The following is a 21,132-nucleotide window of genomic DNA, read 5'->3' as shown; positions in this document are numbered from 1 at the left end:
GAAAATGATCAGCAAATTGTTTGAGGAGAACAAATAACCTCAAACCATTTTTCCAGTGAAAGCAAAAATGAACACAGCTGCCAGTTGTTGGAATAAATGCTAATTTAAGGCTTCCAGCTCTCACAATGACATATAAATACAGTTGCTGTGAATCAATTGCTTAATTTGTTTCCTAGATTACAATTTAAGATTACAACTGTAAACTCAGAACTGCTACAAAACGTAAATATCAGAAGATTAAAAAAGGCTTGTATAAACAAAGCATTCCTAATATGTAATTGGGCTTAAGCCAAACACAGCATTTTTGCACCAATCTTAAATGAAGTTATCTAAAAGTGGCCATTCATGGCCCTTCAGACCAATTCACAGCTTATCTGCCCACATATGGGGCCCTCTGATGAAATCAGGCAGATGGCAGGTTTAATTCTCCCGCTGGATTGAGGACTGCATCAGTTCACTGATGCGGGTCTCGCTCAGAAAGGTGTTATATGGTATATGGTATGGTATATACAGTATATGGTAATTCATAGACTTCCCAATTTCATACTCATTCTATGAAAGTCAAGTCCAGTATTTGCAGAGAACTTACACAATAACAATTACGCAATGACAGTATTCCTACAGACAGCTTGCAGGAGGCTTTATTATTATCTTGTTTCTATTCAACCAAAACTTGCCACCAAGTTAGGAACTCAAAAATAACTACCTGCTTTGAAGGCACTGACAGCAAAATCCAAGGGGTTGGTGAGCAACATGAGCCTCACGAGCCACTGGTTGGGGATCTCTGTCTTAAAGAAACAGTTCATTGTAAAAATGAAACTGGGTAAAAATATTTGCAATATAGCTTTCAGCTCTCTAACCTCTTAGTCAGTGACTTTGGGGGGGAGGGGGGGGCACATGGGACAGAACTGTTCTGTTACTTTGTGAGCAGACAGGTCAGATTCAAATGCAAACTAACTGAATAAGTCACTGATTAATAAGTCACTGATTGGTTACCGACTGCTAACAGCTTAGAGAGCTGTAAAGGAGGAAGTAGTGTTCTGGCCATTATGTTAGACATCTGCCCACTCCAGCCTTTTTAAATTACATTTTTGGTTAACTAGCTATATTGAAAACATTTTTTATTTTGCACGGTCTATTTTACACAGTTTCATTTTTACACTAATCTGCTCCTTTAAGGTAGTTGCTTGGGGTCTGAAGGCAAATAGCTGTAACAATTAGGTCAAGGAGTGTTTTATTTACAAAAGCATTTATAAAGTAAAGCACAGTGCATTTATAGTATAGATTGTTTTAAAAAAAATCCTATGCCTAGAAAAGTCACAGTATCATTAAGATAAAAAGTAACAGTAAAAATACCTTTAGTAAGCTTTTTATAGTCAAAATGAGTCTCTCCTGATGACGATCCTGTGGAGATCGAAGCGTGGAGATGCGATGATTTAATAAACGGACTACCTATATATTTCTTGCCGTGAGTGCAAGCAAGCCATAAATATACTGTAAATTATATACTTATAAACAATGCTTGTGATGTCATCAGGTATATTTTGTGCATAGTGATGTAATTTGTGCCACATGACTCACTTATAGAAAATAATGTACCCCCTGTGTAATATATGAGGAAGTTACCTTGGAGTCCCATGACCTGTATAAAAGCACTCAGCCTTCGGCCTCGGAATGCCATGAAACTCCACCACAAAGAGGAACTTCTCAGTGACTTATAATATTCTCATTTTTTCAAATAGGGGGGTACATTATTCACTATATATATATGTTACACACACCTGTCAAACTGCTACCATCTCCACATACACACTTGAGGCAATACACATATATGCAATCCATTCAGCTGATGTTTCAGATTCAGATCTCCAAGAGACCTTTATCATGGCTTGATGACAGATTACAAAGTGGAAGGAAATGCTGTACCATGCTATCTAAACATACAGTTTTTACAATTTCTATCCAGAAGAGGACTGGAATCTTTTGTTTATGTGTACAGATTTTTCACAGTTTATTTTGACAGGTGATTTCCTTCTGTTATGCAAATAGAAACTCCACTACATATAAACAAATTACTATCCTACCTTCGTCTTCTTTACCCGTTACTCTAATGTCTTTGCTTGATGAGCTCAATATTTGAGACAAGCCTTTTGAAAAGGAAGCAAAAAAGCCACGGTTAGAAGCTCCATGATGCTCTTGCTCCAAGGAACGAGTACGCTCTAATGCAGAATGAAGGCCATGGCTTCTCCATGATACTATACCCTCTGGCTCTGATCTGGACCATTTAAAGGTAACCTTCTTAAGTTTTTTATTACTAGCTCCATTTCGCGATTGTGACTTAGATTCATGCAAATGAATGTTGTCTTGATTAATACGGATAAAATCACTAAATGTGGAAGAGGGTCTGTAGTTCTGATGAACAGCTAAAAATCCCTGTGGCTGTTCCTTAGAATTCCTGCCGCTGTTAAATCTGGACATAGACTGGCTCATTCCATTTTCTTTAACAGCAGACTTAAGATAAGACTGTCCAAATGTCTTTCTTTTGGACCTTGAATACCACCTATAGCCACTGGGACCATCGGCTGCATCTTTGCTGCTGCTTGTAATTGGCAAAGACAAGGACCTTCCATACAGAACCGGATGTGATGCCTTTTCTCTTCTAAACAGATTCATTTTTTCTGAAAAGCAGTAGCCTCCTTACAGATTCCTATGCAATCCAAAAATCCTCTCTGTGTCAATCGGTGATACCAACGTGCCACACTTCTAGGCCAGCATTGCTCTTGTTGCTCTTGGACTTAGTTAAACGTTCTGTATCAGACTGCTTTCACTGCAGAAAGATCAAGCTCTTTAAAAACTATGACTTCCTGCGCAAACGATTTTTTTTGCTAAAGGTCTGCAGGAAATGAGTACAAAGAAAATTGCAGAAGCACTGACAGTCATGCAAAACCTTATTCAGTTCTGCATTATGTGAATCCTGTGACGTAAAAAGCATGGCTGAGTACAAACATTAAAAACCATCTGTTTCAAATATAAATAATACAACTACAACAGAAACGGGTAGGTTACACCCTACAAAGAATATGTTACACGCCCTTTAGTAATTTTACAATTAATTAGAAGTGATGCACCAAATTCAGGATTCGGCCAAAATTCAGCCTCTCAGCAGGATTCGGCTGAATTCATGTGCACGGCTGAACTGAACGCAAATCCTTAAAATTATGTGACTTTATGTTACATAAACATGAAATTTGGGGTTAGGCCAAATCCCAAAATATTGGATTTGGTGCATCCCTATTAAATAGAAATATATTAGGGCTGAGAATAAGTATATGGAAGCTGCTTGTTATCTGCTTGAAGTACAGACAGTGTCCTATGTAACAGTGAAACATATACAAACTGACACCAATAATTTGCCACCACATGACAGTATGAAGCTGAATATCAAGGCTTTTTTTCTGTGATTTTCCAGTTTAAGTTCAGGAGATAGCTTTGCAACCAACAAATTAGTTTTAAATTAATTATGCACCTTGTTTAAATTACTTATTCCCACCCCAAACATGAGGACCCATAGGTTGAGAAACCTTTTAACAATTTGCATCTGATATTATGCATTACAGGTCATGCAAAGTAAACAGATCCCTGACCTCCACTCTTAATTTTACTTCTTAACAAATTCTACACTGAAATTATATTCTCTATAATACTTTTATTTCTAAAGGAAAAAAATGTACGTGACATTGTAAAAAGAATATAACATAAAAATTAAACACTGCACATGTTTGCATAAGTATTTAAATATTTAAACAGTGCCATGGATTCTCTGTTGGATTGATCATTTTTGTGTTAAGCTCTGTCTGTAAGCTCTACATGGATGCTAAATAACTAAACATGGAAATAATAGGAAATATATTAGATGTTTCTGTACTATTGTAAGCTCTTTTGGGCAGGGCCCTCTTCACCTCTTGTATCGGTTATTGATTGCTTTATATGTTACTCTGTATGTCCATGTATGTAACCCACTTATTGTACAGTGCTGCGGAATATGTTGGCGTTTTATAAATAAATGTTAATATAATGTAATACTATAAAAATATATATAAAATATGTCCTAAAATTTTAGTTGGCACTATATGTAATAATAGAACTAAAACTGCACCCCCTCCACATTTGTTAAACAAAGGGATGTAATGCCCCTACAGGACAATGCATGATGTTGTGATTACTGTGGCCAACTGCACAATGCACCAGGCTAGGGCTTTCAAACTCCTCTCACATATAAATAATGGGGTAAGAGTCATTCTTTAGCCTACTATCTTCCTAGCATATGAAAACACAGCCCTGTTTGGGGTGAATTTCCAAAGTCAAAAAGGTGTCCAAATTGCATCTAGTCATTCTGTCTCTCCTTGATGCCTATTGAATTGGCATTGTATATACTACTTCTCTTCATGGTATTTCCTACTGCTTAATGTTGCACTGGCTATACTTTTTAACCAGCCACCTCAAATAAGTATCAACACCAATGTTGAGACAGAAAGCATGCATGCACCTTCTAATTTCTGCTACTAAAGAATTGTAATAAAAATATTAGGATTGGTCAGCATGTTCTGCTTTAAAGGAGAAGGAAAGGTAGAACAAACAGAAGCACCCCAGAACAAAAACAATGATGACCAATTGCAAACAGTCTGAATATCAGTAACATCATAATACAAAACACTGATTAATTAGTTATTAAACCAATAACAAAATAATATGGAGATTGAGCTTTAAGTGCTGCTTTCAGGTGCAGGAGAGCAGATTTAGGTAAGCAGTGCCCAAGGTTTGGCAATAAGATGAATTGGTTAGAATGTTGGAAGATGTTCCCACTACAAAGGATATATTAATAATATTCCATTCTTTTAGTACAGGTATCGGACCCCTTATCCAGAAACCCGTTATCCAGAAAGCTCCGAATTACGGAATGCCTGTCTCCCATAGACTCCATTTTAATTAAAAAATTCAGAATTTTAAAACGGATTTCCTTTTTCTATGTAGAAATAAAACAGAACCTTGTAATTGATTCCAACTAAGATATAATTAATCCTTATTGGGTGCAAAACAATCCTATTGGGTTTAATTAATGTTTTATTGATATTTTAGTAGACTTAAGGTATTGAGATCCAAATTACGGAAAGACCCCTTATCCGGAATACCCTTGGTCCCGAGCATTCTGGATAATGGGTCCTATACCTGTATTATTAAAGATGACCTTTTAATGTTGGCTGTTAAATGGGAATAGTTTTGGGCATGACAGACTGATTTACAGTTCCCCAGTCTATCTTAATTGCTGATAACAGATGTACAGATGATAAAAAATAAATGCAAATATATTTACTCAAGCAATTCTCGCATTATACTAAATACTAAAGGCAAAACAAGCATTCCTTACATATTTAAAAATTAAGTGATGGAAAGTCAGCATCAAGAACTGATACAAAGGAGACTACTTATACACGCGAGGGCATATTTTACTATGTGAAAACAATTTTCACAGATAAAGCAATTTGTTTACTTAAAAAACTTTAACCTCACATTACATAAAAGTAACCAAAAGGAACTCAGGCACCACACAGTCTTTCTCTGTGGACTTTAGAAAGAGAAGCTACTTGCCGAGTTAAATGAGAGTAAAGTCTAGTGGTCACATCTAGAGTTTTACTTCCTGTTACAATGTAGCACTGTAGCATGATTAAAATGTATTTTGCTTAGAAAACAAGTTTCCAACTGCAATAAACCTGACCACAACAAAACAACAAAAGTAAAGCTGCCATACATTATAAGATCAAGAGCTGATCTTTCCCTTTTATGCCCACCTAAGGTGTGCAATATAGGGTTGATCTGATCATTTGGCCCTAGGGTTAATGATCAGATCACATCGACAGAGGCCATTGGGACAAGGACCGCATCAATGCAATTCTCAATATAATAGCAAACAAAAGGAATTCTGGGAATGAATTCCAGACTCTTAAAAAAAATCCCATTTACATGGGTTTATCCTATAGGCTACAGCTCACCCACTGGGTTTGAAGCTGAAGCCAGGACAATAGCTGATCAGATTCCCAACTACAGACCGGTTTCGCCCTTCTTGGGGCTCATCAGTGTAGTGCAGGGTTTTCTGATCAGCTTAGGTAGAGTCACCATGTGGTTCTACAAACAAATAAATAGGGTTGCTTTTGTCTGTATGAGGCAGTCTCCTCAACCCTATTTATTTGTCAATATAATAGGAAATTCAAACCTGCCTGATTGGTATCAGACCAATTTTTGTTGGTAGGCCCATTGGAGGGCAGACATGATGCCAAATTGGTCTGAGGGGGGGGCCAAATCAGCGCTTAAATTTACCCATGTATGGCCACCTTAAAACAATTTACCTTTTTAAGGTCTAGACTAAAACCTCTCTCTCATTCAAGTTGCCCCAGTGGCTGATGAGCTACTGACATGCTCTAAGGTTAAAGACACATGGAGCTACTAGTAGCTGCTACTTAATTTGGCTATTAAAATAGACTCCTTGGTTGGGCAATTCACTCAACTGCAGGACCATAACAAGGTTATATGGGAGAATAGGCTTCCTACTGGTTCGAAGGCACCCAAGTTGGTAACCAATGTTTGTGCATGTATGGGTTTCTTTGATTTTGCAGAACAGTATTTTTACTATTACTTATGCGAGGAGCTTACAGCCCTTACATCATAATTACTCACTCAGGTCTAGAATTCAGTCCTCACCTCACAGTGGAATCCTCCTCCTCCTACTGTTTAATTTCACTATGGATACATATTATATCAGAACAAGTTCTAGAAATAGAACCTGTCATATCATAATGAAAAAATGTTAATATCAATACAATTCTGTTAGAGAGAGGATTAGAGTATTGTGAATAAAAATCCAGCCTGAAAATATGCATTAATATGTAGAACCCTGCATGTCAGGAACAAATACAGATTGCTCTTACTTGGCCACTCTTCCTTCCTGCTTCCCAGACCATGTTTACTGATGTCAAGGATATTTTCCCTTTATATAAGACAGGGATGTAGATAAAGTAGTATGACAGTCGATCTACTCCAATACAGAAGGCTCCATCTAAAAATAGAGCAATTGTTTACATAGGATTGAGCTGTGAATGACAAAAACATCCAGGTCCTGCATTGTAATCATTACAGGACATCTGCTTCCCCTGCCATGTTTCCTGTGGGCAAGAAGCACCTCACCCCAGCTACTGTAAACAGACGTACCTGACACGTATCCCTGCAAAGGTCACTTGATAATGAACCTCTATAGACTCAGTTCAATTCCATCTGCCTCTTCACAGTAGTAAAAGAGTCTAGGAAAGTGTTAAATGAGGATCCCACTGCATACAGTACTCTCCTTGGCTGTTTAAATGTGGGCAATTTTCCTAAGGTAAACATCTCCTTAAAGAAAATTAACCTACAGTTTTTAGGCTTTGGAGCCAGTTCAGGGCAAGACAAAACATGGTATGGAGGAAGGGCAGTCTGCAGACCAGTAAGAAATTGATATGGTGTGTGTGCATATTTAATGAGCTGAATCAGGTCATTGGTCAGCTGATTTCCTATTCTGTATTAGCAATTTTGATGGCAGAGGTTTATCTGTCAAATATATATCTTTTGGCTGCTTATGCATGCACAGCCACTAACAGACCATTTAAAGCCCTTGCAGGCTGATCATCCAATGCTCAAATAACCTAAAACTGATGTTATGACAAATTTACCATAATTAGAAATGTTTGCTTAACCTAAACTAATTCTGATTAAAAAAAATGGTTGTTTTGGACCAAAACTCAGATATTTAAAAGAAAAACAAGAGGCAGGGCTTCCAGCTATAATTATTCCTTATTATTAACTGATGAAATAATAATAATGGTCATTATGGTTTTTTGTTTTTTTTTACAGGTATAACTGTAATTTGTTTACCCCCAAATGATATCCTGTGCTAATTTTTTGTGCTTTCCTTTTCAAACTTCAGAATTTCAGTGGTGAAATACCTTGGGCCATGCTCTGAAGGCAAAATACCATGCTCCCTATGTATAAACCATGTCTCCAACCTGCTGGGCTCACCCACAAGCCTTCTGTTACAGCTGGAGCCACCAAAAAAGGAAAGAATCATCATCAACATCATTTATTTATATTGTGTCCCAGCAAGTTATGCAGAGTTTTACAATAATTTATAACAAACATGGGTTTTACAATAATTTACCAATAAAGGGCTAAAGAATAAAAGTAGAATAGTACAGCCCTACAGCTTACAATGTAAGTGGATAACAACTGACACAAGGTTGTTTAAAAAATTGGTAACGTTTACGGTATGAGTAAACGTAATACTCATACAGTATGAGTAAGTAATATTTATGAAAACCAACATTTGTAACTTATGGAGACTAGGGTAAAGTAAATGTTTAGCAGTACAGGCTCTGTTATCCAGAATGTTCAGGACCTGGGGTTTTCTGGATAAGGGATCTTTTCGTAATTTGAATCTCCATAACTTAAGTTTGCTAAAAATCATTTAAATGTTGAATAAACCCAATAGGCTTATTTTGCCTCCAATAAGGATTAATTATATCTTAGTTGGGATCAAGTACAAGGTACTGGTTTTACTATTACAGAGAAAAAGGAAATCATTTTTAAAAATTAGAAATATTTGCTTATAATGGAGTCTATGAGAGATGTCCTTTCCGTAATTCGGAACTTTCTGGATAATGGGTTTCCGGATAAGGGATCCCATACCTGTACGAGCAAGGTGAGGGCGGTGAGGTTGTGGAATGCCCTGCCAGGTCATGTTGTGTTGGTAGATACTATTAACGCCTTTAAGAATGCTACTTTAACAAGCATAATATTCAAGGCTATTGGGTACCTAAGGTCTACAGTTAGTATAGGTATTGCTAAAGGTATATACAGTTTGTGAGTGTATAAATAGGTCTGTGTATATAGCTAGATTATAGATAGATTTTTCTTTTTAGCCCAAATTAACTGTAACTATGTAACTCATGTAGATTGCATAAAGGGAAAACACCCCAGTATGATTATTAGTTAAAAAATATAAATAACAATACAGTATATATAAATAGTAATTAGCAGAATTTTCCAACGTGAACTCGATCATAACATGCTACTTCCCAACCTACACCCAACCCAAAATCCCATTCTACATTATGATCCACACCCAATCCCCCTATGATGACTCTGACATGTGTCATCAGCCACCTTAGGGGAGGGTTCAGCACCATAACATTACCATATGGTAGTGGCCATACTTGAAGTATGGCTTGCCACCCACCTGAACACACACCCAGGACTCAACGTCTTTGCCTAAACCTGGCCAAGCCAGTAAGCCCTTGAGTACTGTGGGTTTTAGGTCAACAGTCATCACCAGTGAAAATGCTTTTTATGAAAAAATAACAAGTAAATATGCAAATAACAACACTTTACAATAGTTGGCTAAGATGCACTATATATTTTACCTTTTAACTACATAAACATAAAATATTAAGGACAAAGTAAAACCAAAAATGACAATGATTCATTTTACTTTAGAATGCAGTAGAAGGCCTACGGCAAATCAAACATTAATTCTGCAGCTGTATTTCTGTGATTGCCACTTATGCTATGGCTATAGGCAATTCTTCACCAGCGGAAAACTGCCTGTCTCAAATAGTGACAGGCAGTTTCCATTCATATGAAAGACACAAGGCACAAGGGGGGGAATTTCTCCATCATAAATAGACCAGTGGAAAAACGCTACGTGTGACATAAGCCTTAAGGGCGTCAAGAGAGTCCTGGAAAGAAGATGTAGATAACAGAACCTAATACTGTATTTACAAAACGCTAGGCTACTGCCTAGACAAGAAAACAAATATATACTTAAAATTGATATCTTAAAAAATAAAAAAACTTACAAGACAGAGACTCTGACCATTGAACATGGTATATGAGCAAGGGAATCAGACATGCTTTAAATATATGCTTGGGTTAATTTCACAAAGTATACAAAAATTACTCAGAAGCATCATAAAGAAAAACGTTACGGTTTTTCTAAAAAGGAAAATATGATCCAAGCTAGTGCTTAACACACATATATCTTTACTTGTTTTCCTGGTCTGAAATGAATTCATTTGTTTGAATATAGCCATTTATGTCTGATGGTGTCTCGATAGCATAAAGATTCAAATGTTGTGAAATGTCTCCATGTCTTATTTCACACAAAATACTGGGCTCACACTTCCTGACCCTGCTGCACCCTGCCTAAGGTACATACACCCACCTTACACTGACATCACTGCTCAGACCCAGGGCAAGTGTTGACTGTAATTTCCTTCAGCAGGACAAAGTCTCTGACCAGAAGTAACATCAGGAGGAACGAGGGAACCGAGAAAGTGACAGCCAAAAAGCTCAATCAGTGTGATGGTGCCACCCAAACATACAGTAAACCAACCTGAAACCTATTACCTGTCTCAAAACCTGAAAAGCAAGTTTAGATATCTTACAACCAGTGCCAAGAAATACTCAGGAAGCTCAGCGTGAGACTTTACTAAAAGGAACACAAGGCTCTATTATAAAAAAAAAATAATACTTTTATCAAGCTGATCTGTTGGTAAATAAAGTGTAATTCCAATGCCATGAAACCAAAAACTTTAAATAACAGTCATACCTGTGCCTGCAATGGTTCCATTCACTTTCAGGAGACAGAAATTGTATACCTCTAGAACCATGTGCAGAAGATTTGTGCCAAAATCTAAGACTTAAGAAGGATGAAAGAACCCAGGATTGTTAGACTACTCAAGTTCAGATGGCAAGATAACAAGTAAAAAAAAAAAAAGACCTGTATTTTAGGTCATTCTATAAATAGGTTTGTAGCGCTTCCATACATGCTTTACCGTCTTTTTCATATACAAAAAAATCAACAATTGTATTTAATCTCTCTCTGCTTTATTACAAAACTGCCCACAGTAATTCACTTTTGAAAATAAAATCAGGGCTACAAACTGAGCCACCCCCATCCCAAAATCTACTGCAGAAATACAATATACAAACATATCATGGTATTTTTTTTTATTGCAATATCAGGGTATCAGTTAGTGGAAGGGCTTTGCCAAACGCAGCTTTTTCTCTCCAGAAAGAATCTGATAAAAACATGCTGTACAGGGAGCCTCATATAAAAAGTAGCAGCAAACAATAAGTCAAACTCTTGTTTGACTTCAGTCCATGGTCAATTCAGCCTGTAGAATGGCACCATACATGGGCCAATTATCTTCCAGCTTGGTTCGGTTTTTATCTGCCTGTGTATGGCCACCTTTAAGGAAGAGGCGTTTCCAGGAGTTTCGTCTTCCGCAGGTAACACAAATTTCCCGGGGCAACAAATTTCCCCATGTGCCACTGCCCTTAAGCTTTTATTCAGAGAAAAATAAAATTCCTTGTCCATGCACGGGAATTTCCAATGGAATAAAACACATGCAAATATACATAAAACATAATCCTTTTTCCATACGTTAAAGTGATTTCTAAATGGTGCTATTAATAAGCTACTGTGCCTTTGCTATCATGCAGTTTCTGTATTTTTGGTACCAGTAACCAAACCAAATGATCTGCTCTTAAAGCAGAAGGAAAGGTAAAAACTAAGTAAGCTTTATCAGAAAGGTCTATGTAAATACAGCAGTCACAGTAAGGGCTCTGGCACACGGGGGCACAATCGTGGAAGTTGCCTTGAAAGGAAACGCGATTTTGGGAAAGGCGCCGCGTGTATGCCATCCCACCGGCGATTTACATTCTTGCCGGTGGGATGGCATTTCGGGGAGATTAGTCGCCCGCAACAAGGGAGATTTGTCGGGATTTGTCCCCGTGTGCCAGAGCCCTAATGCTGCACTGTGAAAAGATTTCTTGTGTCAGTAATTCCTGTGCCAGAGACACGCAGCTCTCTGCAATCTCCCCTATCCTGCTCCCCCCTCCCTCAAGAATGCTAAAAACTCACTCCCCCCCCTTAGGAATGTGGATCTGAGCCAATCAGCAAGAAGCTGACTCAGTCTTACTAACTGAGCATGTACACTTGGTCTGGGTGTCTGTGCAGGAGCAAGGCATTATGGGAACTTTCTTTACACAGCTCAGCGTTTTTTCTTCCGGTTTGGCTTCTGATCTTTTGAACAGGTGAAATTTGGGGAGACTTAAGGGCACTATTGAGACAACTGAAGGTATGCCTGCAGCTTGGGATTAACTCTTTATTAGCCTTTTCTTCTCCAATGCTGGGCATTGTGATACCTAGACCACCCCTTGGAAAATAAGCAAACTGAAACTCAAAATAAATCATAGGCTGGATATCAGACAGTACTTTAGAGCTACTTCTTTGCAGTAACCAAATGGCAAACACTCTGCTTTGCCAGTTCTGTGTCTGCAGCTCCTTGCATATGAAGAGAGCTTGCCCATGGATAACATAAGATGTATGGCAAAACACTGCAAGCGCTCTCATCGATAACATTTAACAGTTAAATCTCTATAACTTCAACCTCTATAAAAATACACTAAATGGGCTAATATATTTTACTATAGTTTAACATTTCCTTGACAAGTAGATATTTATGAAACGATAACAAGTAAAAACTCCCTAAACTGTAAACCAAATGTGCGCAAACAAATTTTAAAACCATATTTTGTACTCTTTCAGACCATTCCACCCCTCCATCATTTCATGCTACCATTTCCATCAGATCATCCTTCTGGGTACTTTACATTATTCAAATTAAAAATAAAAAATGATTTGGGGAATAAGAGTTGTTCATATAAATACTAAATATATTATTTTTCAGGGTATTGCAACTAAGAGATCTCTCTCTCTCTCATATATAATATATATATCATTCCTGTGGTCCCTGCTGAAATAAATATAAAACAAGCCCCACAGAATGCTAATTTTCTTGTACATTACATAGCAATAAATGTTAATTAGGAGCTGAACCTTATTGTTATAGCATTCACTGTAAATGGTATATGTGTTTAGGAATATCTGCAAGCCGAGCTCGAACAAAAAATGCCCATTGGCATTGCTATGGCAACAGTGTAAGTAATGCCGAATAACATCCAATTCAGCGAAACGCTATAGTTTAGACACTACTGTGTGATCCATATTAAGAAGGGCATTTTAATGTTAAATTCTAGATATATTTTTAAATAATTTGCTGTAGCCAAATAATGTTTTTATTGTTAGTTTTATTAGTCCCTGCTGCTGCCAGTCAAAGGGTGTAAGGGCTCTGGCACACGGGGAGATTAGTCGCCCGTGACAAATCTCCCTTGTCATGGGCGACTAATATCCCCGAACTACCATCCCACCAGCGAAAATGTAAGTCGCCGGTGGGATGGCAACGCTGCGCAGGCGATTTCGGCAAATCAGCGAAGTTGCCTCGCGAGGCATTTTCACCGGTGGGATGGCAATCCGGGGAGATTAGTTGCCCGCGAACAGGGAGATTTGTCGCGGGCGACTAATCTCCCAGTGTGCCAGAGCCCTAAGAAAGGACATCCAAGTCTATATGCTGTAGCAATCTGGTTAAGCAGTAGCTTGCTTCTGTAATACTTAAATGTGTATTTAGGCCACAGATACTGTTAAATTACATTAAATAATCACTAAGGTTTGCTAGATGATAACTTGTTGGCACGGACAATTATTGTTTCGGATCTACAAAGAAAGGAGCCAAATTTAGCCTGTGGAGGAACTGGTCCCTGCCTACAATTGTCTTACGAGGTTTACTGGCAAGTGAAATGCTTAGAATCAGAGTACATTATTTTTAGGTCTCCAAAAACACACAGAAGATTAATTATTCTTTAATTTGGGAAACTACTTAGTTAACATTTTGTTAACAAAAAGGAGCCAGCTTGCTGAAAGGGACCTCGATTGGTTAGGTCAAAAAATGAGCAGCCATTTACCTGGTTTGGTCAGTCATGTGGTGGGCCAGGTCAGGCTGAACTGAACACTCAGCCCTTAAAAGGGGTAGTTCACCTTCAAGTTAACTTTTATTATGTTATACAATGGTCAATTTTAAGCAACTTTTCAATTGGTCCTTATTATTTATTTGTTGTATTTTTTAAATTATTTGCAGTCTTCTTCTAACTTGCAGCTTTCAAGTGGGGGTCAGTGACCCCATCAACTGTTGTTAGGCTACAGTTTTATTGTTACTTTTCATAACTTATTTTTCTATTCAGGTTCTTGTCTATTTATATATCCATCTCTCATTTAAACCACTTCCTGGTCGCTAAGGTAATTTGGACACTGGCAAGCACATAGCTGCTGAAACTCCAAACTGGAGAAAAATGGAAATACCTAAAAAACTACAAATAAAAAACAAAGACCAAACTGACTCAGAATGTTACTCTCTACATCATACTAAAAGTTAAATTAAAGGTGACCAACCCCTTTAAAGGAAAAAGGAAAGGCTAAGTCACTTGGGGGTGCTAAAATGTTAGACACCCCCAAGTGACTTTAATCGCTTACCTTGAAAACCGCACCATCCTGGGGTAGCCATAGTCAGTGCTTCCTTCTTCCGCGGCGAATTCCCTGGGCCGGCGCATGCGCATTAGAGTGAAAAGCCAACTTTCTTGTTAAAGTTCGGCTTTTCACTCTAATGCGCATTTGCAGCGTGCCAACGCGGAAGAAGGAAGCAATCGCAGCTACCCCAGGCTGGTGCTGTTCTCTCCTAACAGGGGCACAAGCCCAGGGTACAAGATATGCGATTAAAGTCACTTGGGGGTGCCTAACATTTTGGCACCCCCAAGTGACTTAGCCTTTCCTTCTCCTTAAAACCAATGTTCGATGGAACCTGAATCATGTGCATAGACACAAACAAATACCACAAATTCTGGAGTGCAAAGAAAGCTTAGCAAACACACACAATCATTTCTGTAACTACCACACTGCAGAACTTAAAATTTTGCTACTTTGAAACATCTGTGTACCTGATTTAAAACAATCACCATTATTGTACACATGGAATTTCACAACTTATTCTCATCAATTCCTGTCACACACACACACTCACTAGGTAAAATATACTTATACATTTTGTTATTTAGCCAAATTCCCAGACCACTTACATGTTTGGCTCCTTCCAGAAAACGCTTTAGTAATACAATCAGACCATAGTATCCAGATCAGCATACACATATCAGTTCAAGACGGTAACAACTCTGGAGCTTCTGAGCTTCTGAGCAATGGAAGACAACACATCTCCCTCAAATTTTCTGTACAAACCCAATATTTGGTCAAAAACCTAGTATACAGCAATTTAGAAATAGTTCACTCGTGGATGTTATAGGGACTGTGTGTCTTCAGCTCATCAACTGAATTAGTGCATGCTCACAAGATATACAAAGATTTGTAGTTTAGGAACAGTGAAACTTCTGCCCAATGATCATTGTTGGAATTATAAACCAAAGGTTTTATAATTATCACATGACCATCTCTACTATGGGATGGGACAACATTCTGCTGTATAGCCTAAATGTTCAAAGCAGTTTGGCATGCACATTGTGAAGGTCTGAAGTGATCAGATGAAGACCGAACAATGCCTTTAATGTTACAAAATATAGTGACTTATTTATTAAGGAAAACATAATGTCTGTTATTCTACATGTATTTTGTGAGAAATCAAAGTGCGAAATCATGGAGTTGCTATTTTTGCAAACCTCATAAAACCAAATTCCCATGGCTGTGACCCCTGTATGGAAGGCTGGAATAGAAAAATAGCAGCTCAAATGTTAACGTCATGGAATGAAGTGGGTTTTAAAATAGATTTCTTCCTACTTGCCTGGTATGGGGAATGCATGCATTCTCTCTCCAGTCACTTCCCCTTCCCCTCATGTACCTATACATGGAATTCAATGAACAGTATAAAACACATCTATGGTACTGCAAAAGCAAAAACATTAATGAGCAAACAAAAGAAGAGGTAGCCTTTCAGTAGGTTCCACACCAAGGTAAATGTGTAATTGGGGCAAGAAGAGTGGGCAGAATATATTAAGGCTTATTCATGTCTGTAAGTGCAATAAGCAAAGTGCAATTTTGACGTCAATGGATATGTGTTTTTTTTTTAAATTTTTTTCAAAATCTGCCTTGCATCATTTCTGGTGTTTAGGGTGCATGTGTTACTCGCACGTTGTTCTTTGTTTCCTGTTCCACTCTTTATCTTCCTGATTTTCACAAATTATAGTATTGTTTGTGCTAGATGGTGCCATATACTGTATATTAGACATTTTGTATACAAAGAAGAGTAAATATTATGATCCAAACAACATCATACTTTAATCCTATCTAAAGTCACCATGGATCTGGGAATACTAAAAGAGGAAAGTCATTGCTGGGTAAGCAATTAACTATACCAGGGATGGTCAAAAGGTAGATCAAGATCAACCAGTATATTTTCAGCTACGGGCCAGTAGATCCTAAGCCATTTATATAACCCAACAATGAGATAATGGTTGGGTGCTGTTTATCTAATTACTGCCATATGTGCTATATTTTCTTCCAGTGTAAAGTAACTATGCTTAATTTAACATAGCCATGATTGTTTATTATGACAGCTGCAGTGGTAGATCTTAACAAATCAACTGGTAATGTCTGGGCACAAATTGATCTGCACCCACAAAATTTACAGCAACATGCAGAAAAAGTAGTAAAGAGTTTTCCAGTGTACATCTGTTTGCAAGCAGACATGGAAAGCATTGAATTATTCAAACCTATGCAAATCTAGAGGCATGCACAAATGGCAGCAAATAGTACTAAACTGTGATAGGTTGGGGGTGGGAGCAGAGAATATGGATGAGTTAGCTGATGAAGATGACAAGCAAAATGTCACTTTCACGAGAAGCAATAAGAAAAAGCTCTCTGTTAAATTAATAGGGGAGGGGAACTCAGTGTCAGGTTTTTAGTATGTGGGCCTATAAATAACAGCAACGACAAATTCCAATGAAAAATTCATTATACGATAATCCACCATTATTATATACGAAGTAAGGTCCCCTTATCAACACATGCAGAGGGAATCTTCACCAAACAATGTACAAGGCTAGAGCTGGAATGAAGCCTATCTCAGAGCAGCACTTTATTCCCATTTAGGGAATGGTCATATCCTGTCCTCCATCCACCTCCCATTTCACATTGTTATTTATGCAGTTATTTTAGCATTGCAGCCTTGTAGGAGCCATAGCTTCGCACACCAATCACAACCTGCAGGTCAGCCATTCTTCCTACTTTTCATGTAGCCAAAATGTTAACAAGGACAAAAATTGAAGGACATTTTGTGTAAGGTTGTATGGTGATTACACAGGATTTCAAACCAATAGCTTTCAGTCATTCTACCAATACATATACATATATATATATATATATATATATATATATATATACACATATATATACATATACATATATATCAAATATAAAAAACTGTTACCTTTTATCTAACTACAAATGAAAATTATATTTGTAGTTTGTAAGCTCTTTTGGGCAGGGGCCTTTTCACCTCTTGTATCGGTTATTGGTTGCTTTATATGTTACTCAGTATGTCCAGTGTATGAAACCCACTTATTGTACAGCGCTGCGGAATTTGTTGGCGCTTTTTAAATAAATGTTAATAATGATATTGCCATACATAGCTGTTCAAAAAAATGCTATACAGAAACTCCATTGAACATTAACACCACCAGATATCACATTAACAAATTATATTTGTCCCTCTATATAAAAAAAAAAGCCTTCTGAGCCATTTTCAGTTAATAAGTAATGAACACATTAACTCACCAAACACCCCAAAACAGGCTGATCCTACTGTCGTGATGATTAATTAGCAAAACAAACAACCACACAAAAAAAACTACAGAATAAAAAAAAACAGTAACACCAAAAAATTCAAGTTTATCAAAGTAAATTTATATTGGGACATATTTATTATAGTGTGAAAGCCAACATTACCAGTGATGTTGCCTATAACATCAGATCTTTGCTTTGTTTTCTAACTTGTAAATGACCTTTCAAATCTAATTGCTGATTAATTGCCATGGGCAATATCACTGGTAGTGTGGCTTACACACTATAATAAATATGCCCCATTATGTATTTCCCCTGCACTAGTAAAAGTTGTGTGTTCACTTCAGAAACCCTACTACAGTTTATACAGTATAAACAAAGCTGCTGTGTAAACGTGGGGTAGCTCGGTGCCTGCATTTCATGCATAACAGTGGATATTAGGGCTCATTAACAAGGCAAGTGGACTGTAAAGGAGCACGTGCAGCATCTTGCATACACATTTCCAAAGAAAATTTAGCTTGTGATTTACCAGGCAAAACAGACTGAAAACATAAAAGGGGTCACACACTGTATGTCCACATTTATTTTGTCCTAAATGATCAGAACAGCAGGAAGTGAAGAACGGCAGCTCTAGTTGACATATTACGTTGGCAGATTACTTTACTTATATTGCAGCAAATATCATTTGCACCAGACACTTTCCAGCAATTTCAAGCTAATTGAGATGCAGTATGGAGCATTTTGTCTCTTGCTCCTGGTGCTACAAAACATCACTATCCAGTAATGTTAACCTTGGGCCAACCTTTAACACAGCTTAAAGATTTACTTATAAGCATCTATTGTTTTTCAGTGACGGGTCAAAAGATAAATCCATCCTATAAATAGCAAAGACAACGAAGGCTAAACCATTTGTCTGCCCTAAAAAATCTTTAACTGTTCTTTAAGAAAACATCATCTACTTACACAGAGGAAGCAAAATTCAAGCTATACACGGTGAATTGCAAACTTCCACTTTCATGCAAGAATCCCAAAATCAAAAATATAGATTTCACTTGTACAACACACAATAATAATTGTGTATATTTCAGTATATTTTATCCAGTTGATAAAAACATGCAGAAAGTCAAAATACCACATTTAAACTACCAGGGAAACAGAAAGTAGCCTAATAAATAACGCTTAAGTTCCTTTATGGGCTGTAATGTTACATAAATGACTGGCTTCTGATAAGGCTGGAACATTGGAATCATTGATTCCTTCCCCTTCCTGGTATAAACAGGTCTGCCAAGTACTGCAGCTGGAAAACAGATCAGCTGCCAAGATAAGCAAGCACTCTGAAGTTACCGCATGGGACCTGATCTTCCTATTCATATCAGGTCTTCAACATGGAATGCTGCTGTATTGTATTCAAGGATTAGTGCAAATACAGAAAGATCCTCAGGGTGTAACACAGTCCCAGTAAATCATAAGTAACCTGTGCTTAAGTACATTTTAAGAATATGAATATTAAGAACAATTTCCCACACACTGCTTGGTTGAGTCTATACAATATATAGTATTATGGCACTCCCAAAAAGCTAAACTTGCAGTTACATTGATATCCTAGTTATGTGCTCTGTCACTAGGAACTCTTACTGTCACTATGTAACAGCAGTATTACCATGGAACATTAGGTCAATTATCCCAATGATCTGTACATATAACAAAAAACTAAAACTCCAAGCTGCACAAATATTCTAACTCACATGCAAGGAAGCCAGTCCATAATGGAGAGTAAGGGGAACAGTAGTTCAGGTCCAATTCACCAAGCAGCTTTATAATGTAACAAATTCAAAACATGGATTTGCTCATAAGAGTCATTTATAAGCAAAGTCAACATCAGATGAAAATATATAGGCTATAATGTTCCCCTTGTTATAAAATATAAGGACATTGGAAGTTTTCTACAGGTCATGGAACTATAAGGTGAATTTGAATATTATATTTTAAAGGAGAACTAAAGCCTAGTTAAAAAAGTAGGCTAGAAACATTTTACATTATGTTTTGGGGTTCGGTATCAGCCCAAGGCAACCACAGCCCTTTAACAGTAAAGATCTGTGCCTCCAAAGATGCCCCCAGTAGCTCTCCACTTTCTTTTCTGCTGATTCACTGCTGTCAGTCAAGGTGGCCATACACGGCACGACACGATCATTTGGCGACCTCACAAGTATATGGGCCGCTGGAACAAGGACCGTATTAATGAGCCGATGCGGCCCCCGATCAGATGGAAAAATCAAACCTGTCTGATCGAGATCTAGACAATTTAAGGCCAGATATCAATCGTGTAGTCGTGGGTGCCCATACAGGGGCAGATAACCCGAATCGGCAGCTAAAATCTGCCCACCTTTAGTGAGTTTATGGACCTACACACAATATGATGTTTATACAGAATATAAATGTTGCAATATAAGGCGGCTTAGCTCATAAACCAGTGCAATTAGCATCAGAATTAATAATTATCCTTGTAGCATCAACTTGATATTACATGTCAACCTAATTTTTTACTCAATAGTTAGTGATGACCCTTAAAAGCTTTTAGCCATATTCATTTTTTGGGTTTAGTTCTCCTTAAAAAAAGAGGGGTGTGTTTTCTTTTTAAACTCAGTCAGTTGGCCTTATGTAAAAAATGTGCACAAAAATAATGTGAAATGCAAAAAATATAAAGTCTGATTACAAACAGTGCACATTGTTAAAAGACTACAAGGCAATAATTTCGAAGAGTAATTTGTGAAGGGTAAAAAACCGAATTACTGTAGTTTAATTATAGTAATCATTAAATTTTTCAAAACCATGCATCTGAATGGGCTGATAATTATGCCAGAACCAACTAGAAGACATTTTATAATTAAGAGATAGTCAATACTGTAAATGTAACAGATGTCTGTATAATTATACACAAATCAGAGATCGGAGGTAATTCCCTTTGCATAAGAACATATTATGCGGTTTCTCCAATTTAACTGACCCCAAAATAATAGTTATTCCTGCACAGAAAAACCTTACTATCTGCCCATTAGACAAAGAATAAAACAACTAATTAGTTTGCTTTACAGCATTTTTTTATAGTTATGTTTGAGTGGTCTTAGATGGGAAAAAAAAAAAAAAAAAATCAAGATTTTGTTTAATTATCTGGATGTAGATGTTTGTGTTAATTCCCAGAAAAATATATTGACTATGAAGTAAAGCGCTCACGTTGCTTTGGCCCTCTGCAATATAATATCAGATATCCAGTAAAAATTGGCATTTTGGATTTAGATAGATTCATTTCATCTAAA

At 37.3% G+C, this 21,132-nt stretch overlaps 1 protein-coding gene across 4 annotated transcripts in view; it reads right to left on the bottom strand.

The window, feature by feature from the left end:
• The window catches only part of rasal2 (RAS protein activator like 2), a 147,510-nt gene that overhangs the window by 98,195 nt on the left and 28,183 nt on the right, over nt 1-21,132 (bottom strand). The window contains exon 1 of one of the 4 annotated variants that reach the window (XM_031900972.1): nt 10,301-10,378. The exons of the other annotated variants lie outside the window; for them this stretch is intronic. The gene's annotated coding sequence lies outside the window, so the exon portion shown is untranslated. Of the gene's footprint in view, nt 1-10,300; nt 10,379-21,132 lie in introns of those variants that run through there. 4 annotated transcript variants of the gene reach the window in all.

This window comes from Xenopus tropicalis, chromosome 4, assembly GCF_000004195.4.
Source record: "Xenopus tropicalis strain Nigerian chromosome 4, UCB_Xtro_10.0, whole genome shotgun sequence".
Classification (NCBI taxonomy): Eukaryota; Metazoa; Chordata; class Amphibia; order Anura; family Pipidae; genus Xenopus; species Xenopus tropicalis.
The sequence above is the reverse complement of the archived record's forward strand: the minus strand, read 5'-3'. Positions and strand labels throughout refer to the sequence as shown.